This window comes from Pseudopipra pipra, chromosome 6 (assembly GCF_036250125.1).
Source record: "Pseudopipra pipra isolate bDixPip1 chromosome 6, bDixPip1.hap1, whole genome shotgun sequence".
NCBI lineage: Eukaryota > Metazoa > Chordata > Aves > Passeriformes > Pipridae > Pseudopipra > Pseudopipra pipra.
The window spans coordinates 1,428,031-1,448,013 of record NC_087554.1 but is presented as its reverse complement, the minus strand read 5'-3'; the positions used below and the strand labels follow the sequence as shown (position 1 = coordinate 1,448,013).

The window sequence follows — 19,983 nt, the reverse complement described above, 5'->3', positions numbered from 1 at the left end:
GCTGCATTAATGCTTTTTGCTCGTTCTGTGTCAGTTTCCAGCCTGGCTCGTGGTTTCCCCTGGTGCTGGGCAGTGGAGGCGAGTTGTGCTTCCTGCTGGGAGAGAGAAGGGCCTTGGGAAGCTGCTCCATGAGCCACAGCTGTGCCGAGCCCGGGAGTCTGTCCAGGTAAGAGCAGGGCTTATACTGCCAGGGAGGAGCTGGGTTTGCTGTTGAAACATGCACATGCCTTTGAATGCAAGGACAGGCAGAAGCTGGGAGGGACCCTGAGCACATTTGAAAAGCCCTTGACTGTGGGAGGAGTGTCCAGGAGAAATTATTCCTTTTTTTGCAGGGAGGCGGTTTGTGAGGACAGGGGGGTTGCTGTGCTCTCTAGCAAAAATACTCCCCTTGGGATGTCCAGGGTGAGGAAATGTTGGCCCCGTGTGGGCTGGAGCAAAGGTGTGTGGGTGCCTGTGTGTGACACCCGTGGGTGTGCAGGAAGGGGGTTCTGGTGCCATTGGAGCTGCCAGGGAGCCAAAAGGGGCACAGTTGTCTGAAAAAGGTGAAAGCTCTGTTGGCCTCTGTTGACACCTGCACCAAAGGAGTTGCAAATTTCCCCCCTCTTGGTTGCAGGCTTCACAAAGCTCCCAGGAAAGGAAGTTTTAGATTCCAGCTCCCCTTTATGCTAAAGGTTTCCTTGTTCTCTCAGCAGGATGTTGAGTGCCACCATGTCCCTGAGGTCACCCTTTCTGCTGTTGGGAGAGCACGAGGTGGATGGAGAGGATCCCCAGCCATCTGCAGGCAAAAGGGACTGGCACAACTGCGATTTTTCTCCAGCTCTCTTAAGGTGGACTTTCAGGGTACCATGGGTAATGTGCCAGCTCTCCTGCTGGAGTTTTTGTCTTGTGCTATATTTGAACAGACAGAGTAAAACTAAAGTCAGGTGTGTTCTGGAGTGTGTTACACTCGTGCAAAGCTCCTTCCCTCTGTTTATTTTCTGTTCTGGAAAGCACAGTCTGGGGTTCCTGGGCACTTCCTATTAAATGATTCCATGAAAATAATTTTGTACTGAAAGGAGAAAGGAGCTGACTCTTTGAGATCAGATGTCACTGATAAAAGCTGTATGTTTTTTCACTCAGTAAGCTTTTAAAATATCTCGTAGTGTGTAGGAATGCCTGGCTTCTAAAACTCACCAATTGAGTCTTAGAAGTTTCTTTGAAGAGCTGATTTCGGACAGGAAAATTGGCCCCCAGGAGGGACTCTGTGCCTGCTCTCCCGTGGCTCCAAGGGATCTCTGGCCCTTCACGCCGGCACCGAGATTTTCTCGGGAAGGGCCTCAGATCCCCGGACCAGTCTGGGACACAGGCAAGATCCCCCTGCAGCTTAGGACCAAATTGGGCCCCTGGAGGGACAGTGCTGTTGGTGCCCCCCGGGTTGGGGCACCCCGAGGACTCCAGCGCGCACCGAAAGGATTATTCGGGGAGATCCTCAGGGTGCCCGGCCCTGGGGACTTCAAAGTAAGGTCCCTGCAATGGATTCAGGCATTGCTGAGAGTATCCCAGGGGTACCTGTCTCTGCTAGACATGGAGCTCTCTAATGGACTGTAATTGGGTTCCAAAAGTGGTGCTCCAAGTGCCAAAGCAGTGTGGGATTGGGATTAAGAAATGAGCAGTGATGGTACAATTGGCTGTTTTCTCTTGAATGTAATGGTAAGAGCTGCAGGAGTGCCAGGTGTGTGTTCCAGTCCCCAGCATTTGGTTTACACGTGTCCTGGTCAGACACAGGTCCAACTTCCTCAGTCCTTAACATAATAGAGGGAGAATGAAGGACTGGCAGTGTTAAGGTGATTGGTGTGACAGGGGTTAAACTGGGAAAACATTGGGGAATTCCTCAGTTTCCCTCTTTGCCAAACTCAGCCAAACCTGTGCTAGGAAGAGATTGAGTGGAAAAGTTGAGGCAGAAATGAAATGGAAAACTGGGGATATTGAAACTGTAATTGCTGGAACTAAATGTGTCAAAGCAGCAGCTCTTGTTGTGCAGGGAATAACTCCTGTCAGCAGCAAGGTCCTGACTGAAGTGGCAGCTGCAGTTGTTCCTGTGGTGTGGACCAGTGGACTTGCAGGAGAGGGGGAGAGGGCAGAACCTGTAGGTATTACCCCTAATGTGGGATCTCTCCTGGTAAGGCAAAGCCAGTATCCTTTAAAATCAGAATTCCAGCTTGGATTGGTTGCAGTAACAGCTAAATTGGCTCCTCCTGGTTTGCTTGTAGAAGGTGAATGCAAGAACCTGCCAAGAAACCAATGGCCAAGATGATTGATGAGAGCAGGACCTGAGAGAACCCCTGTAAGTGTCAACCTCGAGTAGATTCCAGTATTGGATTGCAAAGATGGCCTTTGCTGCATCTCCTTGAGCAAGGAAAGCCAAGAAACCTTTGCTTTGGCAGGAGAAAATCTGGAAAGGGGAAAGAAAGAAGAGAAGCCCCCTGACTTCTCCCTTAGCCCCAGACAGCCCATGAACTGCCTTCCTGGGAATGGTAGGACGGGGTGGACTCTGGATTGCTCCCTCTGGATGTGTGGTAAGACTGTTCTGCCAACTTTTAAGAACAGCCTGTAAGCATTTGCTGCCTTGGCTAGATGGGGCAAGGGCAGCCTTCAAGCAGCTAAAGCATTCCCTGAGGAGAGCTCTGGGTCTGCCAGATGTCTCAAAGTGTTTGGAAGCATCTTTGGTGGGGAGGGCAAACAAAGGCCAAGGTGTGCAGTGACCCCCCTGAGAAGGGACTTTGAGTTAATGGCATCCCTGCAAGTGAACTCTGTGGGCTGTTCCCCCTGTAGGGCAGGTGATAATCCCAGCTACAGCGATGGGAAAAATGGTTAAAAGAGAGCCCAAAAAGCTGGAAATCCTCCAGGAGGCTCTTGGCAAAGAGAGTTTCCTGAGTTGCCCCTGCAAGAAGGATAGTGACAGCTTTTGAGTGCTGGTAGATCCTTTGAATAGATAGCCTTGAGTGTGTCCTTGTTGCCCCAGTAGGCCTTGTCAAAGTCCCCCTATTCCAGGAGATATGCCTATTAAAGTTAAAAATGATCCTTTTCCTAATCCTTTGTTGGCTTGAGGCTCTCCCCTGCAGGAACTCCAGGAACTCCTGGTGCCGCCTGGGCCGATGGATTGGACGCCCCAGCCCCTCCGTTCCTGCCCAGCCACTGGGTCCGTGTCCAGTGGTGGCACTGCCAGCCCTGCAGGTGAAGTGGGAAGGGCCTTTCCAGGTCTTGTGGGTCACATTTAGAGTAGCCAAAGATTCAGAAAAAGGATGTTGAGTCTCTTCTTCTTGAGTTCAGAAAGCTCCTTTTGGTTGGTGAGCAGAACAAAGTGGATCCTTCAGAGTTCCCATCCGTGTTTGTGTCTCAGCCTGTGTTATGATTCAGGGCTGTAGCTGTTGTTGTCACTGAGGAGTCAAACTATGCTTTAAATCATGAGATACTGGCCTAATGGACAAGTGTCAGGAAAAAAGGGGGAATGATATCTGAGTGTAGAGATGTAACAAGAGCTGATCCTTTTTGCAGTGGGATGTAGCCTGGAAACTGCACAGAGCTGAGTCAAGGGATTGGAAGGGACCAAGCAAGGGAGGTGAAGAAAGAAGGAAGAAGGGAAGTGAGGCAGCAGGCAAGCAGCACCAAGTTGCTGTGTAAGCAGGTGAGTTGTGTTGAGGTTCCTAAGGCAGGCACTGAGGACTTTGAGGGCTCCAGACAGAGCAGACCTGGGAAGGCCCTCGGTGAAGCCCCTTGGAAACCTTCTAAGGGTAGGTGTGTATGGTAATGAGTGTGTGAAAATGTCCTGAGTAGGGATTAGGAATGCAGGGAAGGAAAATGAATCCTCCTGTAATGCTGCCCTATCAGCTGCAGTGGAGATAGCTCTGTGTGCCCTTTGGGAGCTGATTGCCAGGACACCTGGTGGGCTGGAATGATTCAAGAGCGTGGGAATAAAAGATTGCCTGGCTTCTAAAACTCATCAATTGAGTCTCAGAGGTTCTTGTAAGAAATTTTAGGCAACACCTGAACTTGTAGTGTGTGTACTTCTGAGTTCAGCTGGAAAGAGATTGTCCAGGGAACAGGAATGTTTCTCATTCCAGGAAGTTGCCCTTGATGAACTTCCCATCTGAGCTGATGCCCTTGGCAGGAGAAGTGCTCAGCAAGGAGGCTCTTTGCTCCTAGGCAGGAAGAAAGGTCAGTGCCCTTCCTCCCCAAGGCCCAGCCCAGCAGGGCTGGCAGGAGCTGCTGGTGTGGCTGCTCTTTGGGTTCTCAGCTGTGCCCGTGGGGTGGTGACATCGTGTTCCTGCCTGTGCTCCAGGGCAACCAAAAGCCCCAGCCCAGCCCCTGGGCCTTTGTGGGAGCCTGAGCTATTGTAGTACTGGGGATGGGGGTTTGGGTTTTTGTTTCCCTAAAAGTAGAACCATTGGGGGTATCTCTTATCTCACAGTTGTTGTTTTGATATCTTAATTAATTACAACTTTAGAAGAAAACCTTCTGTAACTTAACAACTGACTTGCCCTGGTTCCACTGAAAGTGCCAAGGAGTTGTAGTGTCCACAGGATTGTTTGTATTGAAGCAGTTTGGTGTTTACAGAGGGATAATAACTCCTGTCAGCAGCAAGGTCCTGACTGAAGTGGCAGCTGCAGTTGTTCCTGTGGTGTGGGCCAGTGGAATTCCAAGAAAATGGACAAGGACAGAAGCTGTAAGAATTACCCCGAAGGCAGAGTCTCTCCTGGTAAGGCAAACCAAGTATCCTTTAAAATTAGGAAGCCAAGCTGGATTGGTTGCAGTAACAGCTAAATTTGCTGATCATGGCTTGATAGTAGAATGTGAATGGAAGGACCTGTAAAGAAAGGAAATGGGAAAGATGATGGATTGCTGGGAGCAGGGGCTGGCAGACAGTGGCACTGGATGTTTGGTTGTGGTGGGGAATGAGCAGCTTGACCTGCCCAGGGTTGTCTGTGCTGGGGGTGGGTTTGGGTCCTGTGTGGCCACAGGTCTGTGCAGCAGCTGGAGTCTGGGCAGGTTTGGGGGCTGTGGTGTGCCAGGCTGCTGAGTTTGTTTTGCCTGTTTCCTTGGAGTGTCCTAGTGTCCCTGCTTGGCTGTTTGTTGCCCTGCAGGCAGAAGAGCCCAGGCCTGAGCTGGCTGAGTGTTGGTGTGACCCAGAGTGGGTGTCCCTGCCCTTGGGACAGTCCCCAGAGCTGCCTTTGGCATCCCCTGCTGAAGGGTGGGAGCTGCCCAGAGCCAGCAGCATCCAGCTGGAGGATGCAGGAGGATGCAGCTCTGCTTTGCTGGGAGGTAAGAGGTGGGGTGCAGGAGCTGGCAGGGGTGTTTTGCAGGCAGAGGGAGGGCAGGAGCAGGAGACTTGCAGGTGCAGCAGCTGGGTCAGTGCTGGATGGAGTCGGGGCTGGGAAAGGGCCCTGAGTGTCAGGGCAGGGGAGAGCCCAGGGTGGCCCTGGGAGCCCTGGGGCTGTGACCAAGTGCAGTGGGCAAAGGAATGGGCACTGGAGAGCTGGGCAAACAGCTGGAGGAATTGCAAGGAGCACCAGGAGACTGGAATGCAGGAACAGCAGCTCCCTGTGTGTGTGTGTGTGTGTGTGTGTGTGTGTGTGTGTGTGTGTGTAGAACCAGGTGTACTGCAACCCTGAGTGAGGTGAGAAATGAACCTCAGGAGGCTAGGAACGAGTCCCACACACTGGTTAAAGTGGGCTGGACTCTTCCCAATGTCTGAAAAGCTTTTCTTCAGTGTTGCTTTATCAATTGAAAACTGAAGTGATTGTCGAGGTGTTGGCACTTGTTTTCCTGTGTCTTTGGTGAGGTGTTGACTCAGTACCTTTCTTGGAGCTGCTGTTGGATGAAGAGGTGCCCCCAGTTGACCTGTAAGGTCCTGGTTGTCTTCCCTGCTTCTCCCAGCTTGTCCAGGAGATGGAATTCCAGTGCTACAGTCTGGGTGGGTCGTGGTGCTCCCAAAAGGAGCCTTTGTGCCTTCAGGGCAGGTTCTGGTGCCCCTGGAGCTGTTGGGAGAAGCATAAGGTTGGCAGTGAGAGGCTTGGAATGATGTTGTTGTGCCACAGAAGAAATGAGCAGTGATGGTACAACTGGCTATTTTCTCTTGAATGTAATGGTAAGAGCTGCAGGAGTGCAAGGTGTGTGTTCCAGTCCCCAGCATTTGGTTTGCATGTGTCCTGGTCAGACACAGGTTCAACTTCCTCAGTCCTTAACATAATAGAGGGAGAATGAAGGACTGGCAGTGTTAAGGTGATTGGTGTGACAGGGGTTAAACTGGGAAAACATTGGGGAATTCCTGAGTTTGTGTATTGCCCAGACTCAGCCAAACCTGTGCTAGGAAGAGATGGACTGGAAAAGTTGAGGCAGAAATGAAATGGAAAACTGGGGATATTGAAACTGTAATTGCTGGAACTAAATGTGTCCAAGCAGCAGCTCTTGTTGTGCAGGGAATAACTCCTGTCAGCAGCAAGGTCCTGACTGAAGTGGCAGCTGCAGTTGTTCCTGTGGTGTGGGCCAGTGGAATTCCAAGAATGTGAGATCTGTCCTGGTAAGGCAAAGCCAGTATCCTTTAAAATCAGAATTTCAGCTTGGATTGGTTGCAGTAACAGCTAAATTGGCTCCTCCTGGTTTGCTTGTAGGACGTGAATGCAAGAACCTGCATTCAAGAAAACGAATGGCCAAGGTGACTGATCAGTGCAGAACCTGAGAGAACCACCTTGAATAACAACCTCAAGCAGTTTCCAGTTTTGTATTGCAAAGATGGCCTTTGCTGCATCTCCTTGAGCAAGGAAAGCCAAGAAACCTTTGCTTTGGCAGGAGAAAATCTGGAAAGCAGGAAGGAAGAAAAGAAACCCCCTGACTCTTCCCTGACCCCCGGACAGGCCATGAACTGCCTTCCTGGGAATGGTGGGACGGGGTGGACTCTGGATTGCTCCCTCTGGATGTGTGGTAAGACTGTTCTGCCAACTTTTAAGAACAACCTGTAAGAATTTGCTGCCTTGGCTAGATGGGGCAAGGGCAGCCTTTAAGCAGCTAAAGCATTCCCTGAGGAGAGCTCTGGGTCTGCCAGATGTCTCAGAACTGTTGGAATCATGTTTGGTGGGGAGGGCAAACAAAGGCCAAGGGGTGCAGTGACCCCCCTGAGAAGGGACTTTGAGTTAATGGCATCCCTGCAAGTGAACTTTGTGGGCTGTTCCCCATGTAGGGCAGGTGATAATCCCAGTTACAGTGATGGGAAAAAGAGTTAAAAAAGAGCCCCAAAAGATGGAAATCATCTTGGAGGCTCTGGGCCAACAGAGTTTCCTGAGTTGCCCCTGCAAGAAGGATAGTGACAGCTTTTGAGTGCTGGTAGATCCTTTGAATAGATAGCCTTGAGTGTGTCCTTGTTGCCCCAGTAGGCTTGTCAAAGTCCCCCTATTCCAGGAGATATGCCTATTAAAGTTAAAAATGATCCTTTTCCTAATCCTTTGTTGTCTTGAGGCTCTCCCCTGCAGGAACCCCAGGAACTCCTGGTGCCGCCTGGGCCGATGGATTGGACGCCCCAGCCCCTCCGTTCCTGCCCAGCCACTGGGGCCGTGTCCAGTGGTGGCACTGCCAGCCCTGCAGGTGAAGTGGGAAGGGCCTTTCCAGGTCTTGTGGGTCACATTTAGAGTAGCCAAAGATTCAGAAAAAGGATGTTGAGTCTCTTCTTCTTGAGTTCAGAAAGCTCCTTTTGGTTGGTGAGCAGAACAAAGTGGATCCTTCAGAGTTCCCATCTGTGTTTGTGTCTCAGCCTGTGTTATGATTCAGGGCTGTAGCTGTTGTTGTCACTGAGGAGTCAAACTCTGCTTTAAATCATGAGATACTGGCCTAATGGACAAGTGTCAGGAAAAAAGGGGGAATGATATCTGAGTGTAGAGATGTAACAAGAGCTGATCCTTTTTGCAGTGGGATGTAGCCTGGAAACTGCACAGAGCTGAGTCAAGGGATTGGAAGGGACCAAGCAAGGGAGGTGAAGAAAGAAGGAAGAAGGGAAGTGAGGCAGCAGCCAAGCAGCAGCAAGTTGCTGTGTAGGCATGTGAGTTGTGTTGAGGTTCCTAAGGCAGGCACTGAGGACTTTGAGGGCTCCAGACAGAGCAGACCTGGGAAGGCCCTCGGTGAAGCCCCTTGGAAACCTTCTAAGGGTAGGTGTGTATGGTGATAAGTGTTGAAGAATGCCCTGAATGTGGAACAGGAATGCAGGGAAGGAAAATGAATCCTCCTGTAATGCTGACTCCTCCCATCAGCTGCAGTGGAGATACCTGTGTGTGCCCTTTGGGATCTGATTGCCAGGACACCCGTGGGGCTGGGATCATGGCAGGGTCTTGTAAGCAAGGAATGCCTGGCTTCTAAGACTGACCAGCTTAGTCTTAGAAGCTTCTTTGAAGAGCTGAGTTCAGGAAGGAAAATTGCCCCCCAGGAGGGACTCTGTGCCTGCTCTCCCGTGGCTCCAAGGGATCTCTGGCCCTTCACGCCGGCACCGAGATTTTCTCGGGAAGGGCCTCAGATCCCCGGACCAGTCTGGGACACAGGCAAGATCCCCCTGCCTTTAGAAATGAGGCCTTCTTGTGGCTTCCTACCCGTACCCGTTGGTGGGTTCCAAAGAAGGCCTCTTGAAATGCCTTTTGGGCTGTCCATTGAAGCCTTGAGACCAAATTGGCCCCCTGGAGGGACAGTGCTGTTGTTGCCCCCGGGTTGGGGCACCCCGAGGACTCCAGCGCGCACCGAAAGGATTATTCGGGGAGATCCTCGGGGTGCCCGGCCCTGGGGAGCTCAAAGCAAGGTCCCTGCCATGGATTCAGGCATTGCTGAGAGTATCCCAGGGGTACCTGTCCCTGCTAGACATGGAGCTCTCTAATGGACTGTAATTGGGTTCCAAAAGTGGTGCTGCAAGTGCCAAAGAAGTGTGGGATTGGGATTAAGAAATGAGCAGTGAGGGTCCAATTGGCTGTTTTCTCTTGAATGTAATGGTAAGAGCTGCAGGAGTGCCAGGTGTGTGTTCCAGTCCCCAGCATTTGTTTTGCATGTGTCCTGATCAGACACAGGTCCAACTTCCTCAGTCCTTAACCCAGTAGAGGGAGAATGAAGGACTGGCAGTGTTAAGGTGACTGGTGTGACGGGTGAAACTGGGAAAACATTGGGGAATTCCTGAGTTGGTGTATTGCCCAAACTCACCCAAACCTGTGCTAGGTAGAGACTTCCTGAAAGACTTGAGGCAGAAATGAAATGGAAAACTGGGGCTATTGAAACTGTAATTGCTGAAACTGTGTCAAAGCAGCAGCTCTTGTTGTGCAGGGAATAACTCCTGTCAGCAGCAAGGTCCTGACTGACGTGGCAGCTGCAGTTGTTCCTGTGGTGTGGGCCAGTGGACTTGCAGGAGAGGGGGAGAGGGCAGAACCTGTAGGTATTACCCCTAATGTGGGGTCTCTCCTGGTAAGGCAAAGCCAGTATCCTTTAAAATCAGAATGCCAGCTTGGATTGGTTGCAGTAACAGCTGAATTGGCTCCTCCTGGTTTGCTTGTAGGACGTGAATGCAAGAACCTGCCAAGAAACCAATGGCCAAGATGATTGATGAGAGCAGGACCTGAGAGAACCCCTGTAAGTGTCAACCTCGAACAGTTTCCAGTACTGGATTGCAAAGATGGCCTTTGCTGCATCTGCTTGAGCAAGGAAAGCCAAGAAACCTTTGCTTTGGAAGGAGAAAATCTGGAAAGCAGGAAGGAAGAAAAGAAGCTCCCTGACTCCTCCCTGAGCCCCAGACAGCCCATGAACTCCCTTGCTGGGAATGGTAGGAAGGGGTGGACTCTGGATTGCTCCCTCTGGATGTGTGGTAAGACTGTTCTGCCAACTTTTAAGAACAACCTGTAAGAATTTGCTGCCTTGGCTAGATGGGGCAAGGGCAGCCTTTAAGCAGCTAAAGCATTCCCTGAGGAGAGCTCTGGGTCTGCCAGATGTCTCAGAACTGTTGGAATCATGTTTGGTGGGGAGGGCAAACAAAGGCCAAAGTGGGCAGTGACCCCCCTGAGAAGGGACTTTGAGTTAATGGCATCCCTGCAAGTGAACTTTGTGGGCTGTTCCCCATGTAGGGCAGGTGATAATCCCAGTTACAGTGGTGGGAAAAATGGTTAAAAGGGAGCCCCAAAAGCTGAAAATCCTCCAGGAGGCTCTTGGCAAACAGAGTTTGCTGAGTTCCCCCAGTGATAGCTTTTGAGTGCTGGTAGATGCTTTGAATAGATAGCCTTGAGTGTGTCCTTGTTGCACCAGTAGGCTTGTCAAAGTCCCCATATTGCAGGAGATATACATATTAAAGTTTAAAATGATCTCCATAATCCTTTGTTGTCTTGAGGCTCTCCCCTGCAGGAACTGCAGGAACTCCTGGTGCCGCCTGGGCCGATGGATTGGACGCCCCAGCCCCTCCGTTCCTGCCCAGCCACTGGGTTCGTGTCCAGTGGTGGCACTGCCAGCCCTGCAGGTGAAGTGGGAAGGGCCTTTCCAGGTCTTGTGGGTCACATTTCTAGCAGCTGAAGTTGCAGAAAAAGGACCTGGGGTCTATTATTCTTGAGTTCAGAAAGCTCCTTTTGGTTGGTGAGCAGAACAAAGTGGATCCTTAGGGTCAAGTATAAAGTGGGAATGATATGTGCATGTTGAGATGTAACAAGAGCTGATCCTTTTTGTAGTGGGATGTAGCCTGGAAACTGCACAGAGCTGAGCCCAGGGATTGAAAGGGACCAACCAAAGGAGGTGAAGAAAGAAGGAAGAAGGGAAGTGAGGCAGCAGGCAAGCAGCACCAAGTTGCTGTGTAAGCAGGTGAGTTGTGTTGAGGTTCCTAAGGCAGGCACTGAGGACTTTGAGGGCTCCAGACAGAGCAGACCTGGGAAGGCCCTCGGTGAAGCCCCTTGGAAACCTTCTAAGGGTAGGTGTGTATGGTAACGAGTGTTGGAAAATGTCCTGAATGTGGAACAGGAATGCAGGGAAGGAAAATGAATCCTCCTGTAATGCTGACTCCTCCCATCAGCTGCAGTGGAGATACCTGTGTGTGCCCTTTGGGAGCTGATTGCCAGGACACCCGGTGGACTGGGATCATGGCAGGGTCTTGTAAGCAAGGATTGCCTGGCTTCTAAACCTCACCAGCTGAATCTTAGAGGCTTCTTTGAGGAGCTGAGTTCAGGTAGCAGAATTGGCCCTGCAGGAGGGACTCTGTGCCTGCTCTCCCGTGGCTCCAAGGGATCTCTGGCCCTTCACGCCGGCACCGAGATTTTCTCGGGAAGGGCCTCAGATCCCCGGACCAGTCTGGGACACAGGCAAGATCCCCCTGCAGTTTAGGACCGAATTGGGCCCCCCTGGAGGGACAGTGCTGTTGGTGCCCCCGGGTTGGGGCACCCCGAGGACTCCAGCGCGCACCGAAAGGATTATTCGGGGAGATCCTCGGGGTGCCCAGCCCTGGGGACTTCAAAGCAAGGTCCCTGCAATGGATTCAGGCATTGCTGAGAGTAGACTGGACTGGGTAGACAGGGAGCAGTTTGTCCTGTGGAGTTGGGCTGGGTTTGTTCAGGATGCCTTGGGAGGCAGGGCTGGAGAGGCCCCTCTGTTGGCTGTAGTGGTGGAAGGTTGTAGCAGCAGGGATGGAGCCTTCGACCTCCTGCTCCCCCCATGAGCCCCGACGGGACCGTGCCCTTGGCAATGGAGGGCCCCCCATTGCTGAGCCAGCGGTTCCGGGGCCAGGAGGGATGGGATCAGGATGCCGAGCTCCACCCGGGGCCAGGGCTGCCAATGTTCAACCATGGAGAGAACTGAAAGCAGAGTGAGATGGAGGCCCAGCTGCAGCACAAGGATGGGTGAGAAAAGACCGTGGTCCTCAGGTGGAGCTTAGAATTCCCTGGAAAAATGGATCCTGTCAGACGGTTCAGGCCCTTGTGGATGCTGGAGCAGAGGCCTCTGTAATTTATGGTCACCCTAAATAGTTGCAAGGAGGGCAAGTTCTGACTGCAGGATGAGGTGGGAAACCAAGTGAAGTGGTCCAGAGAAAAGCTGAGCTTAAAATTGGTCCTGTGCCAGAGCAGCCTCATGCAGTGCTTGTTGCTGTCCCTGAGTGTCCCATTGCAGTGGATATTTCCAAGGGCTGCCTTCTGCTGGGGAACACGGGGGGCAGTTCCCTTTCCCTGGGCACATTTCCCCCCCTCGAGGGTGGCTGCACAGTCCCACCCTCTGCCCTGGGAACGTGGCAGAACACCTGGAGCCACTGTCCTTGTCAGAGAGGGGACAAGGGATGGTTGGATGGGTGAGGGAATGGTTCAGGGAGTACAAGCACCATTAGAGTGAGTAGTGCAGCACGTGGAAAGAAAGGGGGGGAGTTAATCCAGACAAAATTCAAGACCTGCCCAACCTGTGATATTTTTAGGAACTCAGAGGTGTTGTGGTCCCCAGGAAGTATTGCCCAGGACTAGGCAGGAGACTTCAGGCTTGGTCACCCCCAGAGCAAGGTGGAAGCCCAGCAGTTTATTGGTTGGTTTGGCTTTTGGTGACAACAAGGTCCTCCTTTGGGACCAATCCTTGGTCTGGGCCATAAAGTGCCAGGGCATAAGTGTGAGTTTGAGTGGGAAATGAGCAGCAGGGAGGGTTGGAAACAGCTCAGGGAGCAATTCAACAGGCTCCAGACCTGTGGCCAATACGAGCCAGAGAGGGGGAACTGAAGGTTCCTGCCAGTGCTAATGATGCCAATTGGAGCCTCTGGCAGAAGTAGGGTAATGTAAGGGGGGTACTTTTGATCAATGGAGCATAGAGACATGAGAAAGAAATCATATTAGGATGTGAAACCAGCTAGAGTGTGGTACAATGTAACTTGATGGCACAAGCTAATTGTGAGGTCCATTGTGCTTTTCAGCAAGTCAGCCTGATTTCCCATGTTATCAGAGCTGAGTTCTTCCTTGGTTCTGCTACATATTGCAAGGTAGATACATCTACCCTTGAAACACCATGGCAGAGGTCATACCTAGGGGTGAGAAAGATGCTGGTGAGAGGAAGATGATGTGGGCAGGGGTGGCTGGCCCCTTGTCCTACAAGTAGGGCAGGCCCAGACTGTTGCCACCAGGCCATGATCAGGTGGTGTTTGGCTGCCATTCAGGCCTCCCCTTACACTGCGTCCTGGCCCTACGTGGTGTAATGTGGAGCTGATCAAATGGGCTGTCAGGACTGCTGAGCTGAGCGATCCTCATCCTGCCACCGAGCCTGTGTTGCTCCGCGGGGACGCCCGCTAAGGGATGGGCACCGACCAGCTGCTGCAGATCCTGACAGCCCTGCCTGGCTGTGGGGGTGGGCACAGGTTAGTGATAGGAGGCAATCGAGAAAGAAGACTTTAAATATCCTTTAGTGTTCCTTTAATACCCTTTATTTAGTGTTCATAATATTTTCCCTTTAATGTCCCCTTTTACTAACCAAATAGGGTGTTAATAGTTATCCATAATATTGTGTTAAGATCCTTTTTGGTATCCCTTTAACTCCCTTTTCACTAGTTAATATTATACTGTATTGAATGCTGTTCTTAGTATTTGTTTTAATGCCACACGATAAGGTAGTTCATTTGTATCCTTTTTTAACTTCTGATTCTCTTTGCTAAGTTTATTATTCTTATTCTTCTCACTGCAATAAAGATATTTTGTGTGTTTGAATGTTTGTGGCACTTGTCTTTATTCCAGGCACGTATCCCAACGAACTGTTCCAGGTAGGAAGGAAGTGCCCTTAGGATTTGGGAATAGGAAGTTACTGGAAGCCAGCCCAGGATAGATCCTGTTGGAGAAGTGGCTCTGAGTGCGTTACTGGGCTTTAGTGGGAACAACAAATGATAAGAGGGCCTGAAATCCCCCTAAGGCCTTGGGTAAAAAGCTCCTCCAGGGTGCACGGGCCAGGCCCTGCTCAGGAAGGCAGCCCCATGGAATGGAGGTGGTGTATCCAAGCCAGAGCCAGAGCAGGGGTCGGGGCAGGAGCGAGGCCTCGGGAGGGAGTTGCCACCGGCCCTGTGGTTTAAGCACCAAGTGTAGATCCCCTGGACAGTGAGCACAAATCACTGGGGAAATGGGGAAAAGCCCCAAAGCAAGTGCTGGGAGAAGAGAGGGAGCATGCATGGCTCACTGCTGGGTCAGCCAAATCTATCAGTGGGAAGCACTTTTGGAAAGCAGGAGCATCTAACCCGTGCCAGAGTCACGACGGGGGGAGGCAAAAGCAGTCCATGCCATAGTGTGTATATTGTAATACAAAGAAATAAGGCACAGAATGACTTAATGGGTACCAATGAACTGATCTGGAGGACCGTATTCCCATCCTGGATTGCAAAAATTAACTGGCTTTTGTCTCCTGAATTGCTGCAGTGCACCGACTGATATCGTGCTGGAAAAATAACACACTTCAATGTAAGTAAACCAGGGATTTTTGTATGTAAGTGCAAATTATTGCCCTGCAAATTTGAAATAAGACTTGACTTGATCACCAAATGCAAACAGTAAATCTAGGGGTCAATGAGTGACCTTTGGGCATCAGGTTAGAACAACTCACTGCTCCCCACTGGTGGGACATATTTACAGGATTCTCACCACCTGCTACAAAGTTTTGGAACACTTTAATCCTTCCACTAATCACAGGCATTATTGTACTGATTTTATGAACAACAGAGTTGCTGTCTCTGGGATCAATTCCAAGAAGGTGCTTCTCCCGTGTCCCTGCCCTGCCCAGGGCTCAAAGGACCAAAGGAAAGGATGAGAAGTTGGCTGAGAATTGAGCCCCGGGGCTGCTGCCCCTGAGGAGCAGGGTAAGGGCTGGGTGTGCTCAGGGGCCCTGGCTAAAGGCTGCAGGTGCAGTTAGTGTGTGCTGGGCAAAGGCAGCCAAGGTGTGTGCAGCTGTTCCGTGCCCTCTCCCCTTGGCCCCGCCGGGGCGCCTGCCCAGTGCTCCAGGGGTGGCCAACGGGGAGCTCACGGGAACCTGCCCGTGCCCACGGCCCCACAGTGCCAGGCCTGGCCTAAAGCCGGCTTGGTTGGGCAGAGCCTGGCCAGCGGGATCCCCTTGGAGCCGCCCCGCAGCCTCCCCGGGGGCGGAGGCACCCGCAGGAATTGTGCCAGTGCCCGGAGCCTGCGGGATCCGCTGCCCCGGGGCTGCCGTGTGGGCTGGGGGGGAGCGGGAGGGGGCCTTGGGGAGGGATTTCTGCTGAGCCACAGTTCTGTCTCTGGGGCAGTCAGGATGGGATACCTTGCTCCTTTCCTTTTGTATCCCCTAAATCTATACCCCATGTGTTGGACTGGGTTTGTTTAAGCTGTTCCTATTCTTCCATGACCGGTGGGAAGTTGTTTCCTGGAGTGCCCTGTCTGTCAGCAAAACACCAGGCCCAAAGGATCCTGGCAAGTGCAGCACTGGAAGAGTCAGGAAGACTCAAAAATGCACCACTTCTCAGGAAGCACAACTTTGTAAAACATTTAGGAAGCTAAAATTCCACAGCATTGAACTGTTGGGTCCCAAATGCTATTGGAGGGAGAGGTAGAAACTGCCACTGCTTCTGGGGCTGAACTGTGCAGTGAGTGGGCAGGACTTGACCCTGATGCCTGAGTGCATCTTTAGGATGGATGCCAACTGTCAGCCCCTGGCTCCATAACTTGAGTAGAGGGTGTTCCTGCCAGCCCACCTGCTGTGTTGCTGGTGCTGTGGGCACCTCTGGCCCTGGCGTGCTGTGACTGTGTTTGTGTTGCAGCTCAATAAAGTCCCTTTCGGTGGTGATTGTGTCATTTTTGTGTCAGTTGCTCTCAGTTCCTGTCCCCTCTGCCCCAGTGGCTGCATCGCTGCCTTGTGCCTAAATGAACTCTTCCCCTGCAGCAGTTCCCTGCTGCTCTCAGAGAGGGTGGAGTTGAGGCCCCTGAGCAAAGGGGAAAAGGATCCATCCAAGGCAGGCCCGTGCTCACCCCCTGCATTCCTCCAGCCTCCCGTGTTTCCAGTTCCCCTCCCTGCTGGGCACACAGCCTGTTCCCAAACAACCCCTGTTCCTGTTCTCTCTCTGTGTCTCCCCTCACAACTCCCCTCCTCTAATCTCCAGCTGCCCAGGCCCCTGTTTTTGAGGGGCATTCCTGGGCTGCTGTCTCCTCCTTCTTTATAAATGAAGTGTCAAGAGCCCCAAGTGCAGAGAGGTCTGCAGGGAAGAAGTGCCAAGAGCTGCCCGTGCCTGCCTGTGTTCCTGCAGTTCTCCTTCCTGTTCTCCCCTGGGCTGGGGAGACCTGCCTGCCCTGGGTTTATTGGAGCAGAGGGATGGAATTAAATTTGTCCAGCAGGTTTGTTCACGGACACTTGTTTTCTGACAGGCAGTACCATTTTCCTTTTGCCTTTCCCAAGTTTTTCCAAGTGCTGCCCAGCACGGGGATCTGTGTGCTGGGACAGTGATTGGCAGGAGGAAGGGGAGCCTTGGCCTCACCTGCCCAGCTCAGGTGGGTGGCAGAGAGTTGGGGTGGGCTGGCAAGGCATGAACATATTTCTGAGTTCTGGAGTGCCTTGAATCCTCTCCCTGTCAGCTTCCTCTCCCTCCTTTCCTGGGGTCCAGCATCCCAGGTGTCTCCTCCTTTGCCCAAAGTCCAATGGCAGAGGATTGACTAACTCCCAAGGGGGGTTTGGAATGAAGAAGGTTCTTTCCAATGGAGCAAGGAATGCAGTAAGAAAGATGAGCCTCCTTTTAGTGCCTGAAGTAGAGAGGAATAAAGGTGCTGGAAAAGGCCACGTTTCCTTTGTTGTCCCCCCTGGATTTTTCATGGCTAAAACTCTCTAGTGAGCAATTGAAGAGAAGGGTGAAGGGCAGGAGCCTTTGACTTGCCCAGTGCCCTTAATTGCCTTGTTCTCCTCTCTTCCAGGCCAGGCCAAAGCCCTGATCCAGCCCAGCTCTGCCAAGTGCCCTGGGCTGGGAGCAGCCAAAGGCAAGAGGCTGCAGCCCCGCCGGCCGGGCTGGGGGCTCCTGGTGCTGCCCGTGGGGTGGGGTAAGTCAGAGGGACACGTTTCTCTCCTCCTGGTGTTGGCATTTGCTCCCTGGGCCCTGGATGTGTAAGGAAGGACGGAGTAGCAGGGAAGGGGAGTATTTCCAAACTGTCTGAATGTTGTCCCCGGGTTTGGGATGGAGCAGCCATGGGGGTGGTTGGGTTTGGCCTGGGCCGGTCAGGATCAGCCATAAAGGACCCACCAGACCCCTGAACCCTTACTAGACATGTCCAGCCCCTCAAGTCGTTAATTTTCAACAGAGGACAAGCAAGTGTTGGTACTTGCTTCTGGTCTGTGGAGAATTTCTTTGTAATGATCAACCAGGGAATGTATCACTGCAAAGCATCTTTTTGGGTCTTTTGTTTGTTTATTTGTCTGTTTGTAATTTCCTCTCTGGCTTCAATGAGTTTGGTGTGCTCCTGTTAAGGAAGCAGCATGTTTTTATCTTGAAATTTGGGGTGGTTTGGTTTGTTTAGGCTTTTTCTCCCACTGACTCAGGCCTTCCGTGCATAGTCCGTGTTGTCCTACAGGACAACACGCTTTGGTTCTGGGTCAGAGAGAGAGAAGGGAAGTGGCTTTTCCTCATCTGGAACGTTTCCAAGCAGAAGTGGGACATTATCCTGGCCCTCCCCAAAGCACTGTAGGCACCTGGGAGTAGCTCAGGGCTGGCCCAGTTCTCTGAGACAGAACCACGGGGGAGAGGTTTAAGTATTAATCACATCTCTGGTGTCCCTTGGTTGTAAGGATTGGGTCCTCCAGTCCCAGAGTGTTAAGGAAAACAAGGAACTCCTGTTCTTCCTGGCAAACCTGTTATTGCTTGTGCAGTGTATGGGTTCTGTTGTCTGAGTTCCTGTCCAGGATCGTTCTAAGAGAACCTGTTAGAAATGTAGAGGTAGGATTAGAATTTGGGTCTGTTGCCTCCCCAACTGCCTCCAAGTCCTTCCCAATTCAGCCCAGCAGATCCCAAGGGCTCTGACAGGAATATTTGTTCTTTCCTTCCCTTTGGGATAACTTCATCTCCAAACTACCATGAGCAATTCCTTAATTTCTTCTGGAGAAAACCAAGTGTCACAGGCAGTTTGCCAAGGAGCCCAGAAGTGTCTTTGGAGCAGAGAGTGCTGCCAGCTCTGTGTGCCTGTGCCCAGCCTGGCACTGCCCACAGGGACACACGGGGCACTGACCATTAGAGGGAACAAAACCACTGCCTGCCAGAGGGTTTGTCCTGGGCCAGTCAGGCCTTGGGCAGGAATTGGACTGGGCAACTCCATCAGCTGCTCTTCCTCCCCCACAAAGCCCCATCCCCTGGGCATTAATGACGTGCCCTGTGCCCAGCGCTCCCTGTTCACCCAGCTGAAACCAGAGCAAGGCTTGCTTTGCTTGGAACAACTTCAAATAATTTTAAAACAAAATAAATCACTTTTGTCTTCTTTTTTTTTCTTTTAGATGCTGGAATTGGCTCTCTGGGTGTGTGCTGAGCTCTGGCTGCAGGGGACTGTCAGGCCTTGGTGGCCTTGAGTTCCTGTTCTTCTCCCTGGGAAACTGGAAACAGTTATTCCTTGGATTGCAGAAATGTTTTCTGAAACCTGTCCCCTTCTTTGTGCCTTTTGCTGACAGATGTTCTCTTTCTGCCTTAGAATTTACAGCCTCCTTGCAGCTCCCAGCTGGGGAAACCTGGGAGAACTTAGGAGGGACAGAGGTGACATTTTTATCTGCAACCTTGGGGTAATTTCTAGGGGATACAGCAACTGTTTGTGTAGGAAAGTGTGTTTAACCACATTGGCCCCAGTTGTGTTTGCACCAGCTGGGGCCAGAGGTGCAAGGCAATCCAAAGCAAACCCTGCTCAGCCTCCAAATCCCAGAGGAAATTCTCCAAGCTGCTCATTGAGGGACTAAAGAGATATTGAAATGGAACCAAGAGCACTGATAAGTTTCCTGGGAATCCCACTATTGCTGTCCTAGAACTTTTAACAGGTTTTTAAGCTTTTTATGACAACAATGGCTTTCTTCCTTTGATTGAATCCCACGACAGGATTTGGGGTTTCTTGGGATTCTGAATCCCTCCCAGGGCCCCTGACACTGGTCAGAGCTGGCAGGACAAACAGAGTCAGAGCTCCTGGCAGGCACAGGGGGTTTCCCCCAGAGTGGATCCAACTGCTGCCCCCCAGCCTGGCCAGGAGGGATCTGCTTTGGCTCCCGGCTCCTGCCAGAGACAGAATGAGTTCACTTGGTTGGAATGAGGATCCAGTAGCTTCATCTCCTGGAGGTTCCCTGGGCAGCTGATCCACTCTGTCCCTTGTCCTGCTCTCAGTTCCTGCCCAGCCAGAGCCATCTGTGCCAAGGGCACGAGCACTCCCAGCCTGGATAGGGAATGGGGGACTGGCTTGTGCACAATTCACCTAGAAAGTCAAACGAGGGGATTGTTGGAGTATCTGGCTCCTTAGGGAACCTGCTGGGAGTAGAGAAGCACAGCCCCAAATCTCCAGCTGTGGGTGGAGTTGTGGAATGTAAACCAGCACAAACTCATCCCCCAAAATGAACTGTGGGAAAGCAGGACCAAATAAGGGTCAGTGTCCCTGTGGAAAGGCAAAAGGAATCTTTTGGGACTTGGATTGTCCCCTTGGGAGATGGAGGTTGCTGGGATGCAGAGAATGCCCTCCCTCAGGCTGCCAAGATCTCTCAGTGCAGCGGCTTTGGCCGACAGGGCAGCACAAAGATTGTTCTCTGCGGGGGGCCCAGGTTTGGGTTCAGGTCTCAGCTCTGCAGGTTTAGAGGAATTCTACCTACAGCCCGCAATTCCATGCCCAATTCCTGCTGGAACAGCCTCCCAGTGCCTCCTGGAGCTCAGATATTCCCCTGCAGAACTGCCACTTTAATGCCAGGTTTGCCAGGAAGCAGCCGCGGTTCCAGGTTTGCTGAGCAGGATCGGGACACCACGGGCCGAGAGGGTTGATATTCCACAGACTTTGC

At 51.9% G+C, this 19,983-nt stretch overlaps 1 protein-coding gene across 4 annotated transcripts in view; it reads left to right on the top strand.

Moving 5' to 3' along the window:
* Positions 1-19,983, top strand: part of LOC135416638 (uncharacterized) — a 414,600-nt gene that overhangs the window by 269 nt on the left and 394,348 nt on the right. The window contains exons 1-6 of one of the 4 annotated variants that reach the window (XR_010431643.1): positions 11,517-12,767; positions 13,745-14,429; positions 14,749-14,835; positions 16,397-16,478; positions 16,896-17,018; positions 18,460-18,527. The gene's annotated coding sequence lies outside the window, so the exon portion shown is untranslated. Of the gene's footprint in view, positions 1-41; positions 167-689; positions 2,556-3,101; positions 12,768-13,744; positions 14,430-14,687; positions 14,836-16,396; positions 16,479-16,895; positions 17,019-18,459 lie in introns of those variants that run through there. The other 3 variants (XR_010431644.1, XR_010431645.1, XR_010431642.1) reach the window with 3 other exon arrangements.